At 49.9% G+C, this 16,145-nt stretch overlaps 1 protein-coding gene across 3 annotated transcripts in view; it reads left to right on the forward strand.

The window, feature by feature from the left end:
* Window positions 1-16,145, forward strand: part of CLCN4 (chloride voltage-gated channel 4) — a 456,505-nt gene that overhangs the window by 376,512 nt on the left and 63,848 nt on the right. Inside the window, exon 2 of one of the 3 annotated variants that reach the window (XM_082680601.1) lies at window positions 1,886-2,017. The gene's annotated coding sequence lies outside the window, so the exon portion shown is untranslated. Of the gene's footprint in view, window positions 1-1,874; window positions 2,018-3,302; window positions 3,441-16,145 lie in introns of those variants that run through there. The other 2 variants (XM_082680600.1, XM_082680603.1) reach the window with 2 other exon arrangements.

Below are 16,145 nucleotides of genomic sequence, written 5' to 3' on the forward strand. Positions count from 1 at the left end.
AATTAAGGCTGGACCTACGGACGATGAAACGGTAACATCAGTTCTGAGCTGCCATCTTCCTTCCTAAAGATTTTTATGAGCAGAATAACCTAGGATGATTAGGAATTGTTCTCTCCGGGCTTTGCGGTTAAGATTTGAGAATCTTCAAGGAATGAAATCTGCGTTAAAAAGTAGCAAAATGTACATAATCCATGATCATGTCTCCTACAGTGCTTTAAAAAAAAAAAAGCAATAGCTGTTTCTTGTTACAGAAGCAATGCATGTTAATCGTAGAAAAATTAGAAAATGCAGCTAAGCTAAAAAGAAGAAAATGAGAAATACCCTTAATCTCACTATTGAGTGAAATACTAAGGTCGATACTTCAGTGAATTTGCTTCCCAGTTGTTTTCTCTGTTCAAAGGTATATGCTTGCGAAGATATAAATACATTAAACTGTAGGAGAAACTCTTCCCTTCTTCCCTTCTAGGTTTTTTGACTGGTCTAATAATTAAATTGACATAAAATGGACGAACAGGAGAGAAACAAATTTAATTTCCTACGGTAGGGGAGCCCATAGAATTCTGAGACTCCAAGAAGTCACCAAAGCAGGCAGCTTTTATACCTTCTAGACAAGGAAACCATAAGTTTGTGAAAAATTGGAGAAACAAAGGGGTTTGGGCTTGGGCTAGCAAATTAGTGCAAGTAACAAGGTTTGTTTATACCGCCTTCCAGGTGGTGAATTCCCTTTCTCCCTAATAAGGATGCCTTTTATCCACCTGGTGGGGGGCAGGGTACCTTCACATGCCTTTGGGGGGACCAAGGAAGGTCAGAGTGTCTTTTATTTGCACAGGCTGTTTCTTAAGTACCTTTAATTCAAAATAATCAGTATGCCAAGTGGCCTATTTTGGGGGTGGCATCTTCTGCTTCCCTTCAACACCTACATACATTCGTCGGATCATTCAGCACATAATGCTTTGCAGCTTGCTTTTTCTCATATAAGACACCGTGAATGTCCTTCCATGTCGAAAAGTATCTGTTACCATATCTGTTTTAATTCTTGTGTTGTACCGATGTCTTATAAACTTAACCAATCCTCTGTTTCTGGCCACTTAACTTGCTGCTGGTGCTTTGAGGTCATAAATAATACTGCAGCAATTCTTCCTTTCACGATTCTTTCCGTTCCTTTCCTTTTTTCCTAATGAGGCTAGTTCCTGGAGCAAATGACAGCAATAGCTGTCGGGGCCACTATGTTTCAACCCGTGCATATTTGCAAGGTTTTTGGTAGGAATTGCTAAACAGCCCACCAGGAAGACTGTTCAATTTACATTCTTATGGGGGGGTAATCTTTTCTTTTTTTTAAGTCCTTGCCAAAAGGACAGTTTCATGGGTGGAGGTGGAGGATGTCGGAAGTGATCTCATTCTGTTGAAAACTGTGCGCCCCAGTTTTATAGGCTTTTCCTTAATTGCCTGTTTGCTATAATGTTCTTCACACTTGAACAATCACCTGGAGAAGAAAAGGTGAAACCTACTGGCAAAAAAATCGCCCCACGACGAGGAAGGTGCCTCTGCTTGAGTCATTTCCGCCGAGCCGGAACACAGAGCAAGTCACTTCGGACCTCGGAGGGCATTTTATAGACCGCCCCGCGTCCCAGCTCCCGTCGATTCTTGGAACTCCCACCACCGTAGTCCCGGCAGCCCAACCCCAGCGGGCAGCGCGTCCCGTGTCGGGGACGCGGGGGTTCTCTGTGCACCCGGAGGAACCGACTGTATGAGGTTTGGAAGGGCCGGCCTCCAGAGCCGAGGTGACCCAGCCTGCCGGGCAGGGCTGAGTGGCTGCACGGAGCACGTGACGCTCGCAGCCTGGCTCTTGGCTCGGGGTAGTGGGGGCCCGCCCCGCGCGCCGAAGGCTGAAATCGGCTTTTGCCTCCGGCAGGAAAATGAGCTTGTCAGTTTCTTTCTCTAGCGGACCCTCAACCCACTGGAGCAGGGGATTTCGGTAGCATTTAAATTTTATGTCTCAGGAATCTGAAAGCAAAAGGTAAGTTGCTTATCACTCAGAAAAACAAATGAGAGTAAGGACCTGGAATACTGTACGGCCACTTTGTTGATTTTTCAAATCGAGTTGAAAATAATCGATCGCTGTGCGAGACAAGGGCCATTATTTAGCCCCAAATTAGAGACTGACCTTCTGAACAGAAATGTGGTTAATCAGGAGGGGATGGTGGTAAAAGGGCCCGGGGTTAAATATAGAAGGACATGAAAGCTGCCGCAATAAATAGCAAGTAAGTAACCCTGGCCTGCTTGTGAAACAACCCATTTCACATCTCTTTCAGGGGCGCCAGCGAAGGGAATGTTAAAATTGCAATTTGAACTCAAACGAAAGGAAACTAATCTATATGAAACTGGAATACAAATAAAAACAGTTCCTGCTTTTGCTCTTTCACATTTCAAAAACGTTTATGTGGTTTGGCAAGAAACTTGATATCTTCACAGTTTAAGTCTGAAATATGCCATTTCAAATTTATGAAATGATCACAGTTGGAATTTTCTAAGTCCGTCTAGGCAAGGCTGTTTCAGTTGTGAATGAGAAATATTGACATTGTACATATTTTCTTTAATAGATGACTCACTTTCGCAGAATGTGATAAAAATTAGAAAACGTATAATAATGAGTTATTGCGAATTAACTTTCATGTCTGAGAGATCAAATTCTTTGCCAGAAGATTTAGGAAAAGACACAAGTACAACCGTGCTCATGCACTAGCGCTTTACTTTAAACAGTCAAATGTTCAAGTAAGAAGTATAACTACGTGGTGTCACTGTTGTTTTCTTCGGCAAAAACACGTTGATATTGGAATGCAGGTATTGAGAGTAATTACAAGCATTATTCATCAGTGCAATTAGTATTACATTCCACAGTGAATATGCTTCAAATTAATGTATTTGATATACGGTTTGAAACATGGACCCTCTATGCAAAATATGTATATGCATTCTGTATTTTAACTGTCATTTTGATTTGCACAAAATAGATTTATTTATTTAGTTCTCCATTGCATTTGATAAAGACTTCTTAAAAATAAAAGACTAAATTATTTCCTTTCATTACTAATCCCCTTATTGAAATCCTATTACCTGCGTGGAGCCTGGAGTCATTTGGGTCTCCCCTTCTGTGTGCCGTTTGTTTCCCACAGTTGGTGGAAGGCTAGGCCAGCTGCCCACACCAAACACACCGCCCTGAAAGGAGGCCAGAGCGAGGCTTCCCGGCCACTCGCTCCTCGCCTACAGGGACTTCCAGGGTCTTCCCCCGCCCCCCTCCCCTCCTCGCCCCGAGGGCGTCACGTGGCGGCGTGGGCCCGCCTCCCGGTGACGTCAGCGCGCTCGCAGCCGTTGAGCCGAAGAAAGGATGCTCTAGGATGCGGTGCAGGTGGGCGACCGGCCTGCGCCATGCGGCACTGCAGGTAAGGGACTCTGCAGGAGGAGCCCCTGCAGACCGTCGGCGAAAGTGGGGTTTCTGGCTGCTGCGGCTGCTGCAGGCACCAGGCAGCAGGGGGGCGCGGAGTGCGGTTGCTGCAGGCTCACGCGTGACTTGGGTCTTGGCAGGCGCACCCTGGGAAAGTGGGCACGGGCCAGACTGAAAGACCCGGGCCTCTTTCACAGGAGGGGAAAAAAATCAGGAATGATCACAGTACAGGCATTGTAAGGAGAGACAGGGGCTGCTCGTCAAAGATAACTGTCTACCGACGGTCATTGTGCTTCTTAAATAATGACACATTTACTGATTCTCCTTACAGGGGTTTGTCCTCAGTGGTCAGCCTGATTTCTTTCAAAGCCAAGCTGCTTTGCTTGAAATGGAATGGAAACTTCTTGGTTAGCATTTGAAGAGCTAGATGTGCGGTCTAAATTGTTTGGCATTATTTTGCAAGGTTCCGGCATTTAAAGGGGATATGTCAGAAATGTGTTTGTTTTCTCCGGGTGTTTTAAATAGATTAAAAAATAACAGTATCCAATAAAATAAAATAAAGCTTCCAATGTGCGTGTAGGAGAGTGCAAACCAGCCACATCTGTTAAGAACAAAAAGGTCTTTAGAAGGGGGTGGAGCTGGAAATGAACACCAAAATCCATGAATTTCCAGTGTTCTTTTTAATTCCATTGCTAAGTAATTTGCTTGCTGAAAGAAGGGGCTTGATGACGCAGTGGCAGATGGAGGAGGGATCAGCTGACTTCAATTTTAGCAGGACAGGAGGTGGGATTTTAATGGACTCTTGAGAGTTCAGGCCTGTGTTTACATTCCTTTCTCTGGTTCGCATACGACCCGAGGCCAGGACATGTGTGGGTACCCTTAGGAGGAGAATGTGGCGTTCTTTCCTGTAAAACGTGACCCCTCTGGAAGCCGTGGTATCACTGAATTGTATTGGAACTCACACCATGGATCATTTGACCCATCCAGCAACTGTGGGAGGACCTGTAAGGCAATGGTATTTTAGTTGATAATTAAATAAGGCATTTCTTTCAGCGTTTGGACACCCTGATGTGTTGCTGCAGTAATTCAGTAATTAATTTACTGCAGTTTTCTTCATTTGGTTCAGGTTGGCTATTAGAGTCAAGGTCCTCAGGCCCCTACCTTCCCTTGTCCCCCAGCCCAACCCTAGACAGAGCAGATGAGAGACAGATGTAGTAGAGACCTGATTCCACTTCTGGCTTTGGGACTGTGGAACCTGGGACAAGTCACTTTGTGTCTTTGGGAGTCAGTTTTCTTGTCCCCAGAGTGACCAAGGAATTTATATCAGGGTTTCTCAGCCTTGGCACTATTGACGTTTGGGGCTGGATAAATCTGTTTGTTGTGGGCACCGTCCTGTGCTCTGGAGGATGTTTGTTTAGCTGCATCACTGGCCTCCACCCACTAGATGCCGGTGGCCCCCGCCCCCCAAGTTGTGACAATGAAAAATGTCTCCAGACCCTGCCACTTGTTCCCTCGTGGGGCTCCATTGCCCCTGGTTGAGAACCACTGATTTGGACGATCTTAGATGTTCTGGCTCTAGTATTCTAGAATTCATTTTCCTATGATTTGTTTCATGCTGAGCCCTTGCTCAGAGATCCGATTCCCTTTCATGATGTTGTCAATGCGGAGACTTTTTTATGCTCTGGGGTTCCAGAAGTAGCTTCAGTCAAAAAGGGGAGGCCTGTTTTGTGTGCCAGTCGTAGCTGGGAAGCTAGCTTGCCAGAGTGTCAGGGAAAGAGGGAAGAGCACAAGCAGTACACCAGCGTGTCGGGAACTGGGACAGACCAGGGTCCCCATCCTTATCTGCAAAAGTGGGAATAGGACCCGTGTGGAGGCGTCGAGGGGAGGGAGTGAGATGACGCGGGTGCTGGTGCCCGTTGTGGCCGTCACGGTCACGCACTTTACGCTCCAGTGTAGGACTGGCCGCTAAAGGTCTGGCTCTGACACTTCAGAGAGCGGCTTTTGCTGCACCACTTCACCTCTTGGAACCGTTGCCGAAAATGTAAATGGGGCTACTGTACTTGCTGGTCCTGCTTCTTTGGCTCTTGGGGGAATCAGATGGTTGTAAGAGGGTCAGCAAGCTGGAAACTCCTGGGAGACAGGAAGCAGTCATGGCGGTGGCATTGCGAGGCATGTGTGGTGGGTTTGGGGGAGGGAGCTTATAATCAAACAATTATCCTTGTCCCCCCTACGGGCCTGGGACTGTGGTGTGCCCCTCCCCCAGTACCCTTGCCCTCAGCTCACTCTCTCTGCCTCTTCCTGGCCCCATAAAAATTGCTCGCCTGGGGGAGGGTTGGTTCTTTAGCGAGAAGGAGCCAGTGTGCAGAGGCCGGGGCACAGGTAGCCTCCTTTGTCCACTTCCAGCCATTTTCTTTACAGGTGGCGCCCACAGCCGGCCAGGTAACTTGTCCCCAGAATGGCTTGGCACGCTATGTGGGTCATTGGGCGCTGTCTCTGCACCCAGTCAATGATGTGAAAGAAAATGAAAAAGGAGGAGGGCTTCCCTAGTGGCGCAGTGGTTAAGAATCCGCCTGCCAATGCAGGGGACACGGGTTTGAGCCCTGGTCCTGGAAGATCCCACGTGCCGCGGAGCAACTAAGCCCGTGCGCCACACCTACTGAGCCTGCGCTCTAGAGCCCGTGAGCCACAACTACTGAGCCCACGTGCCACAACTACTGAAGCCCGCACGCCTAGAGCCCGTGCTCCGCAACAGGAGAAGCCACTGGAGTGAGAAGCCTGCACACCGCAAGGAAGAGTAGCCCCCGCTCGCCGCAACTAGAGAAAGGCCCCGCGCAGCAAGGAAGGCCTAATGCAGCCAAAAATAAATAAATAAAATAAATAAGTTAAAAAAGAAAATGGAGGCGGATCCTCCATCAAATGAGACTTAAGCGATGGAATCACTGTCCTAGGCAGCCCTGCTGCTGTGACAGAGTACCACAGACCGGGTGGCTCATCAACGACAGACATTTATTTCTCACAGTTCTGGAGGCTGGAAGTCTGAGCTCAGGGTGCCCGCATAGCTGGGTTCTGGTGAGGGCTCTCTTCTGCATTGCAAATGGCTGCCTTCTTGTGTCCTCGCATGGTGGGAAGAGAGCTCTCTGGCCTCTTCTTATAAGGGCACTAGTTGCATCCTGAGTGCTCCATCTTCATTACTTAATCACCTGCCAAAGGCCCCACCTCCTAATACCATCACATTGGGGATTGGGATTTCAATATATGAATTCTGGGGGATACATTCAGTCCATGACAATAACCAGCTATAACTTGTGCCCTTGATGGGATCCTGGCTTGAACAAACATCAGTAATAGGCTTTGGGGACACCTGGGTTATTTTTATGTGCCTGCCTCCTAGATCATGCGAGGAGACTGTTGTAAATTTGATTAGATGCCATAAGCTTGTGGTGTGGTAGGCACCCAGCTCAGCCACTCCTCATTCCTGACACAGAAACAGTGAGATGAGACATGGTTGTTTCCTGCTGCCATGTTTCAGGGTAATTTGTTACACAGCACTAGATAACTAACACGTGTATATGTACAGGACTCTTATTTTTCAGTGATGCATGCTGAAGTAGTTAGGGGTGAAGTGTCAATGAGAGCAATAAGTTACTTTTAAAGGTTTTTTTTTTAACATTTTTGGAGATCTTTTTAATGTATGGCTGAATAGAAGACAGATGAATTCTCAAACCTGCTTCTGCATTCAGTCTGTTGCAGTATCACGTGTCATGTAGCCTCTGGAAAATTCCACTGTACCCTCGAATGAGAATGGAAAAAGGCAAATAAAAATGTACAATTATTATAAGAATGTTTTTGGCAGCATGGACCCCCTTAAAAGGCCTTGGGGACCTCATGGTGTTCCCAGACTACACTTTGAGAACCACAATAATTTACTTTTAAACGGTTCAATTGAATGGAGAGAGAGCGAGAAGAGGCAAATACAGTCAAATAGGAACACTGGTTGAATCTGGTGTTATTAATTGGACTCTTCTCCATAATGTGCTGTGTATTTGAAAATGTGCACAATAGAAAATTCAAAAGAAGGTAGAAAAGAAATATAGACTCTTGGACATGTGAGGGATTCTGATTGAGATCTGAGGGTGAAGCCCAAGGGGAGCATTCTTTTTGTTTTTTGTTTTTTTGCGGTACGCGGGCCTCTCACTGTTGTGGCCTCTCCCGTTGCGGAGCACAGGCTCCGGACGCGCAGGCTCAGCGGCCATGGCTCACGGGCCCAGCCGCTCCATGGCATGTGGGATCCTCCCGGACCGGGGCACGAACCCGTGTCCCCTGCATCGGCAGGCGGACTTAACCACTGCGCCACCAGGGAAGCCCCAAGGGGAGCATTCTTAACCTGAGCTCCAGGTGCCCTTGACCGCACGAACCTGAGGCCCCAGGTGAGACCTGCTGGCCCGGAGGTTCCCAGCTTGCCCAACAGCCCTCCAGCCCTGCACCCTCCCAAACCAGACCCAGGGGGATTAGTTAGTGGTGAGGAGGGTGGGTGTATGAGCCCTCTGCAAATTCTGACGTGTGGTGGCCTTATTATCAAACCTTTGCTCGACTGTATTGTCAGGGGCTGGCCAGAGATAAGTTGTTCTTTCTAAGGGCAGGGGTGGTTTCCTTTCTAGAGAGTGATAAATAGTTTTTGAATGACTTGTTTTCCATCGAAATAGTAATAGATGCTTTCTGGGAGGATTTCACGCAGGATAAAGGTTATGGAAAGAAAACAACATCTCTTTCCCATTCCCGGTCCCCCATCCCACTTCCAAAGGCAACCACTGATAATTGTCTTATATACTGTTTCAGAAAATGTCTATGCAAATACATCCATCTGTAGAATGTACGTAGCACTTTCCTTTTTCTTTTTTCTTCACTAGGATGTAATTTACATGGAATGAAATGCATGGATCTTAATTCAGTTGGTTTTGACCAACTGAAGAGAACATTCTTGGTACTCCCACAGGGCCTCATCTTGCCCTCCTTTAGTCAAATCCTCTGGCTGGAGGGTACCACCATGCTGATGTCTGTCAGCACAGTTTACTTTCGCCTGTTCTTGAACTTCATATACCTGGAGTCCTATGATCTGTACACGCTTATGTCTGGCTTCTGCACTGATTGTGCATGATTGTGAGATTCAGCTGTGTTGTATCATGTAGCACCGATTCATTCATTCATTCCATCTTCTTGTGAAAGTACTTGGGAGAGGAATATACTTGATAGACCTCGTTTCTCTCAGTCCTGGTGTTTGGAAGCTGTTGTACATCAGCTCGCTCACAGCATGTTCCAGAGTGTGGACGGTGTGCAAGTTTACTTAACCAGTCCCCTCTTGATGGGTGTGTGGATTCCTCAAGCTTTTGTAATCAACGCTTGTGGTATTATGCCAATGTAAAAATGCCAAACAGGAAAAGACCTCTGGGATTAACTAAATGCATAGAATTTAGATGTTGGAAGCTAGCTAGCTTCAAAAATCAAAGCAACCCTTATATTTTACATATGACCAAGAGATGTCCCGAGAAGTCAGGTGACTTGCCCAAGGTCACGTGACCAGTGGCGACAGTTGGGGAACCACCCAGGTCCCCAGATGCCTTGTACAGAATGTTCTTTTTTGCACTGTAGGCTCTGTGAGGGAAGGAACTGTGTGTGCTTTGTTCACCACTGTAAACCCAGCACATAGCACGTGGCAGAGTAAGTGCTCATTAAATATTCGTTGGATGAAAAATTAAGTGAAATGTTAGTACCCTGAGAAAAGACCACCGATATCCTGAGGACTACAAAGGCGTTTCCATGAGACGTGAGCCTCGATATTCATTCATTTATTCATTCATTCACTCCCTCATTTACTTCTTTGTTCAACCAGTATCTGTTGGGTCCCTGCTGTGTGTCTAGGCCAGGGTTTCTCACCCTGGACACTGTGGGCTCTCGGGCTGGATGATTCTCTGTGGTGAGGGCTGTCCTGTAGGATGTTTAGCAGCGTCCCTGGCCTCCACCCACTCGATGTGGGTTGCAACCACTGCCCCGTTCCCCACTTGTGACAGCAGAACTCCAGACATTGCCAAGTGTTCCCTGGTGGGCAAAATTGCCCCCGGTTGAGACCTACCAGTCTAGGTACTGAGGTTTACCATGGAACCAAATGGCCAAGGTTCGTGCCTCGGTGGAAGTGACATTCAAGTCGAGGAAAGAGAAGATAACTGATAGGTTGTGCTGTCGCGTGAAATATAGCGGGAGGCGGAGGGTGGGCAGTGGTGGATTCAGAACCCTGGTTAGACAGGGCGGTCACGGAGGCCCGTCTGACGGCTCACATGTGACCAGGGACTGAGGGGGAGCCACGTGAACATCGAGGGGGCAGAGAGCTTGGGCTGAGGGAACAGCCAGTGCAAAGGCCCTGCGGCGAGGCAGCAAGGAGGTGGGCGTGTCCAGAGAAGAACCACCCAGAGAAGCGTGGTGGGAGAGGTGCTTGGAAGGGTGGCTGGGCGGACCCTATGGGGACTCAGAAGGAGTGGCACCAACCCTGGTGACTCTAGGTGTGATGGCAAGCCACTGGGTGCTCTTGGGTGGGAGAGTGACACTTCTGGACTTGTGTTTGAAAGGATGGCTGTGGCTGCTGTAAGGAGAAAAGTCAGAGGTGGGTGAGAGAGAGAAAGCAGGGTGGCCAGCGAGGAGGTGGGGACGGTGGCCACGTGAGCGGTGACCTGGGTGGCCAGGTGAGCTGTAGCTTAGAGGACCGTGCCCTTAACTAATTTAGCAGCCATGTCGTGCTCGGAGCCAGGTGGGCCTTGGACATCAGAGGAGCACGTGTGGTCAGGTCACACTGTGAGTGTGTGATTACAGCGCCTCGAGCTGGAGGCCACCTGCCGCACCTGTCAGGACAGTGTCACCAGTGACGGGCGGCAGTTCGCAGGGACAGCAGAGGCGACAGCTCTTGTATTCCACATACGACACTGGAAAGGCTCCCCTTCCGGCCTCCTGGTGTGGAGGAAGTCGCTCGAGCTTTCTCGCAGGCCCTTGAGCCCGCCGCCTGCCTCTTTCCCTGTGAACTGGCTGTTCTCTGTCTGGAGGGCTACGCCACCCCCCGTGCTGGCCAGCCTGGGTCACCCACGGTCCACTGTCGCCGAGCCCTCCCGTGCAGGTCCTTGTGCCGGTCCTGAGAGCAGGGAGCAGGCCGTCGGTTGGACTGATGGAAGTTTGAGACCAGAGCCTTCCCCGTTGGAGGTGACTGTCCCCCTCCTGGGGTCCCGTGCGGGGAGAGCCCCGCGGGCTAGGCTGGGCCCTCAACCCCCCGAGGATGCTGCGGGGCCCGCTCCCACCAGCGGCAGCGCTGATCCGGGGGTGGGGGTGGGGTTTGGCTGGAGGGAGCATGACACAGACACGCAGAGTTCTGTTAATCCCCTCGGGAGGTCTGTTCCTTGCCCTGGTGCCTGGGGACCTGCTGACTCATTTCTCGTGGCTGCTGTTGCTTCTCCTGGGCTCGCCCCGCTCTTTTTACCACGTCTCTGGGGGTGGCCGGAGCTTACCTCCTGCCGGGATCTTAGCCTCCCTTCTGGGTCGCGATGGTCAGTGTAAAATTTATTGTTTCCATCCACCGGAGCCCTTGGAGGTGCTGGTTGGGTTAGGACGAGAGGGGCCACCGCAGCGATCCCAGACACATTATTTTCCTCTTAGCTCCGTCAGGCCTCCCACCAGCCTGCCTTTTGCCCAAAACATAGGAGTTGACTGACATTTCAGCCCTCACCTTGGTAGCCCCGCTGGAATACGGTGAAGCCACCCGTGGCCGTGTTCCCGCTGTGGCCTTGCTCTGAGGACACTGCGAAGGACGCCTCGAGGCTGCATTGGAGGACTCCGTGCAGTTAACCTTCACGGAGATGCTAGTTGTGAGTGTCTGTGACATTGTTTTCATCCACGAGGGGGAGTAGCCCACATGAGCAGGAAGTAGGTTGTTGCGGAGGAAGATGGTCTGCAGAGGTCCCAGGAGAGGGAGGGACGCCGCGGCGTTTCTCACGAGCATCGTCTTCAGCCGCTGTTATGGGCTGATACCGTGTCTCTCAGAGCTCACGTGGTGAAGTCCTAACCCATAGTACCTCAGAATACGACCTTACTTGGAGACGAGATCTTTACAGAGGTAATCAACTTAGAACGAGGCCATGAGGTTGGCCGCAGTCCAGTGTGACTGGGGTCTTTATAAGAAGAGGAGGTTTCCGCACAGACAGGCGCAGAGCGAAGAGGGTGTGAAGGGGCGCGTGGAGAAGACGGCCGTCTACCAGCCAGGGAGAGAGGCCTGGACGGATCCTGCCCTCACAGCCCCCAAGGAACCAATCCAGGCGTACTGTCGCCTGGATCTCAGGCTTCTGGCCTCCAGCATTGGGAGACAAGAAGTTTCTGCCATTTGAGCCACCTGGCCTGTGGGGCTGGTCAGGGCAACCCAGGTGAACTAATCCAGCGGTGTTTTCTGGGGCACACGAGCCATCGCCCACCCGGGAGGTTGGACGGTAACCCAGCAGCCTTTACTTGAGCGCTTTCCGCGCAGTTTAGGAGAGGCTTGGCGAGCAGTGCCCTCTCCGTGGAAGCAGGTAGCTCTTGGGTCCCGAGAGGAACGAGGCGTGTTCAGTCCTCTCACGACCCAAGAGGAAGGGCCCTCAGGGCCCCGGTGGGAATCTGGCTCCCCGCTCACTGTCTGTGGGACTTGGGCTTGAGACCTAACCTCCCCTCTGCCTCAGTTTGCTGATCTGTAACGTGGGCCTGAGGGTGACGGCATTTACTTCAGAGAGTGTCAGGAGCCCTGGTGGCGGATGCGTGTGAAGCGCTTAGGACGGGAGCCCTGTACAGAGTCGTTGTTGTTCTTATTACTGTGAGGAGGGGGCTCTGGGGACGGTCTCCATCCTTGGCCCTGGGTGCCGGGAACGCGGAGAACTCATGGCCATCTCCCTGCCCTCTGGTGGGGGGGATGTGAGAACAGAGTCCATTGCGTCACCGGAGGCCGTGTGCAGTTGGCCTCGGCCGCTTCCCAGCACGCAGGCCATGTTCCGAAAGGGGACACATAGCCGCGCAGCCCTGGGGCCACAGGAACTGTGCCACGGAGGGCGGCCGCGCCCTGCACCAGCTCGCCAGCCTCGGGGGGCAGAAGGGGTGCGGGAGGGCTGGGTGCTGGGCAGGGGCCAAGGGGGAAGCAGGAGGGGGAGGTAGAAGTGACCCTCCGCCTCTGTGCCCTCTCCAGGCACCATTTTGAAGCTGACAAACTTTAATTCTCACGTCTCTTTCTGCGCATCCTGCGGTCTAAGCTTTCTTCTCTTGGGGACGCCCGAGGGTGCCGTGGCCCTCGGCCTCTCGCCACGTGGCCACCAGGGGGCTCATCTCAGTGTCAGCGCCGCTGGGCCTAACCCCCCTGGGGAGCGCCGTGCGGTGGCTGGAGCATTGGCCAGAGGGGGTGGATGAAGCGTGGCCTGTCACCCGCCTAAAGGTGTCTGCATCTTGAAAGCGAGACTCCATCATCTCAAATGAATTTGAAGTTGCTGGGGTTTCAGGTGAGATGGCGAGGGGAGGGGAGGAGCTTTGACTAGTGGGGGAACTGGCCTCCAGGACGGGCCCGATGACTGCCTCCTGTGTTCATGGCCAGGTGCAGCCTCTCCCACACTGAGTCCCTCAGGGCTGACTGCCACCGGCGGGGTGCGCTGGAAGGGACGGCGTGTGACTCGCCAGGCTAGGTCATAAGAGACGGCTGCTTCCACCTCGCTCCCGTGGAGCACTTGTTCTAGAGGAAGCTGACTGCCATGTCCCGAGGACGCTCAAGCAGTCCCATGGAGGCGCAGGGTGCAGTGGAACCAAGCCCTTGCGCCAACAGCCAGCACTGACTTGCCTTCAGATGCCTGCGGCCCTGGGCGACAACCTCCTGAGAGACCTCGAACCAGAAAGACCCAGCCAAGCTGCTCCTGAATCCCCAGCCCATAGATACTGTGTAAGATTATATGTGTATGATTTTAAGCTGCTGAGTTCTGAGGTAGTTTGTTATGTAGCATTCTAGATAATAACACCTGGGGAGGAGAGGAGCTCCATGCACGATTTAGGTTATTGAGTGTAAGTTAGGGCATATTGATGATGAGCTCCAGTGTACTGATTTAAGTAAATGGACAACTGTGTATATTTCAGGAAAATGTCTACTTCCCTGTGGATTTTCATAGCCTGGAGACTTCAGTCTCCACTAGCCCGCAAATGCCAGTGGGGTCTGGATGTCTGCTGTCACTTCAAGCACCCAGCATTGCAAATCTGGGATGTCACTTGCTTTGGGAGCATCTCCCCTTTTCTCCCTGCACCAGTGAAACGTGCTCCGGCCTGTAATGCAGCTTGGAGCCCATGTCATGGTGTGTTTGCCAACCCCAGTGCCTTTGCTCGGTCAGAGGGTTTAGACTTTGGACATGAATTATTTCAGTGGGAGATCAGTTTTTCTAGGTAGGTATTTTAAAACAGAAAGAAAGTAGTTCACAGGTGCTTGAGAGAAGTGTTGCAGCATGCCAACTAAAAAATCTAACTTTTGTACAGTATGGCGGTGAGATTTAATTCTAGTTGATGGGTCTTCTGGGTTGCCTTGAGTAATAAATCTTTTATTGAAATATATGTGCAGAAAAGTGTGTAAAGTGTAAGTGTACAGCTTGATGAATTTTCACAAAGTGATCACACCTGGGTAACCAGTGCCCAGATCAAGAAACAGGAAGTGGGACTTCCCTGGTGGCACAGTGGTTAAGACTCCTTGCTCCCAATGCAGGGGGCCCGGCTTCGATCCCTGGTCAGGGAACTAGATCCCACATGCATGCCTCAACTAAGAGTTCGCACGCCGCAACTAAGGAGCCCACGTGCTGCAACTAAGGAGCTGGCGAGCTGCAACTAAGACCCGGCACAACTAACTAACTAACTAAATAAATAAATATTAAAAAAAAAGAAAAAGAAAAAACGTGACCAGCCACCAGAAGCCACCCCCATGTCCGTTCTGGTCACTCCTCAGCCCAAGGGTAACTGCTGTGCTGATTAACTCCACACATTCGGTTTGCTTATTTGGAACTTTGTTTTAATGGACTCGTGTTCCTGTGTCTGGCCTTCCCTTGACATTGGGTTTGTGAATTTCATCCTTGTCAGTGAGTGTATGTAGTGGTAGGTTGTTCATCCTTGTGGTTGTGTCTAGTCACATAGTTTTCTCTGTATATAGGTGTCTTTTTTTCTGCTTTTAAGATATCCGCCTTTTCACTGGGTTTAGCAATTTGATTATGCCACTCCTTAGTGTGGTTTTATTCTATTATTTATTTGGGTGCTTGGGGTGTACTGATTCGCTGAGCTTCTTGTATCTGTGGCCTTGTAGTCTCGTAGTTTAAATCCTGTAGAACAGGATTTCCTAGAGTAAAAGTTCTGGGCCACAAATGAAAACGTATTTCAGAGAAATTTCTTGAGAGAATTTAAAGGGAGTTTTAAACCAATTTCCCTGTGACCTCCTCCACTTGGATAAGAAATGTAAAGTAGGGTTTGGCTCATCGGGCTGCTAAAGGGGCTGCCAGCTCTTGGTGCTGCTACCCTGCTTCCCGCTGTGACGGGTCCAAAGTCCACTTCTTTGGGCTCCCAAGATTCTGGGTCAGATGCCTGTGGTTGGGTGTCAGCCAAGATGTTGGCCGGCGGCACCGAGGAAGAGATCTGTCTATATTTGTCAGCCCAGCCTTTTTCCTGGGTGAAAAGTAATAAGGGAATAATCAGGATGAATCGAGCAGTTAAAGAAACCCCCCGAACCTAGGAGGGGAAAGCAAGGCATGCCCTTCAGACTCGCGTTGCTACAGAGGATAAAACTGCGGACCATGGTGCATATGAAAGGCGATGCAGTCAAAGAGACGTGTCCCAACCTCTCATTTTCACGTCTAGTGACTTGAGTATGGTTTTCGTATTCTTTTTGTCCTGTGTATACTCACAGGTAAGCTATCTTTCTTGTATGTATTTTTGAGTGTGCCTGTGCGGTGATGTCTCAAGCATTGAGCTGACTGCTTGATAACGTTTTCTATCTCTAGATGGATGTAATTTTGTTTGTTTTTTAAAAAAATGTTTATTTAAATGTAGTTGATTTACAATGTTGTGTTAGTTTCAGGTGTACAGCAAAGTGATTCAGTTATACGTATATACGTAAATATATGTATTCTTTTTTTTACATTCTCTTCCATTACAGGTTATTACAAGATATTGAGTAGAGTTCCCTGTGCTATACAGTAGGTCCTCGTGGGTTATCTATTTCATATTTTAATCCCAGACTCTTAATTTATCCCTCCCTCCCCCTTTCCCCTTTGGTAACCGTAAGTTTGTGTTCTGTGTCTGTGGGTCTGTTTCTGTTTTGTAAGGAAGTTCACGTGTGTATCATTTTTTTTGGTTGTTTTTTTTTTTTTTTTTTTTTTTTTTTTTGCGGTACGCGGGCCTCTCACTGTTGTGGCCTCTCCCGTTGCGGAGCACAGGCTCTGGACGCGCAGGCTCAGCGGCCATGGCTCACGGGCCCAGCCGCTCCGTGGCATGTGGGATCTTCCCAGACCGGGGCACGAACCCGTGTCCCCTGCATCGGCAGGCGGACTCTCAACCACTGCGCCACCAGGGAAGCCCCACGTGTATCATTTTTTAAGATTGCACATATAGGTGGTGTCATATGGTATTTGTCTCTGTCTGTCTG

Source organism: Grampus griseus (genome assembly GCF_964374135.1).
Source record: "Grampus griseus genome assembly, chromosome: X".
NCBI lineage: Eukaryota > Metazoa > Chordata > Mammalia > Artiodactyla > Delphinidae > Grampus > Grampus griseus.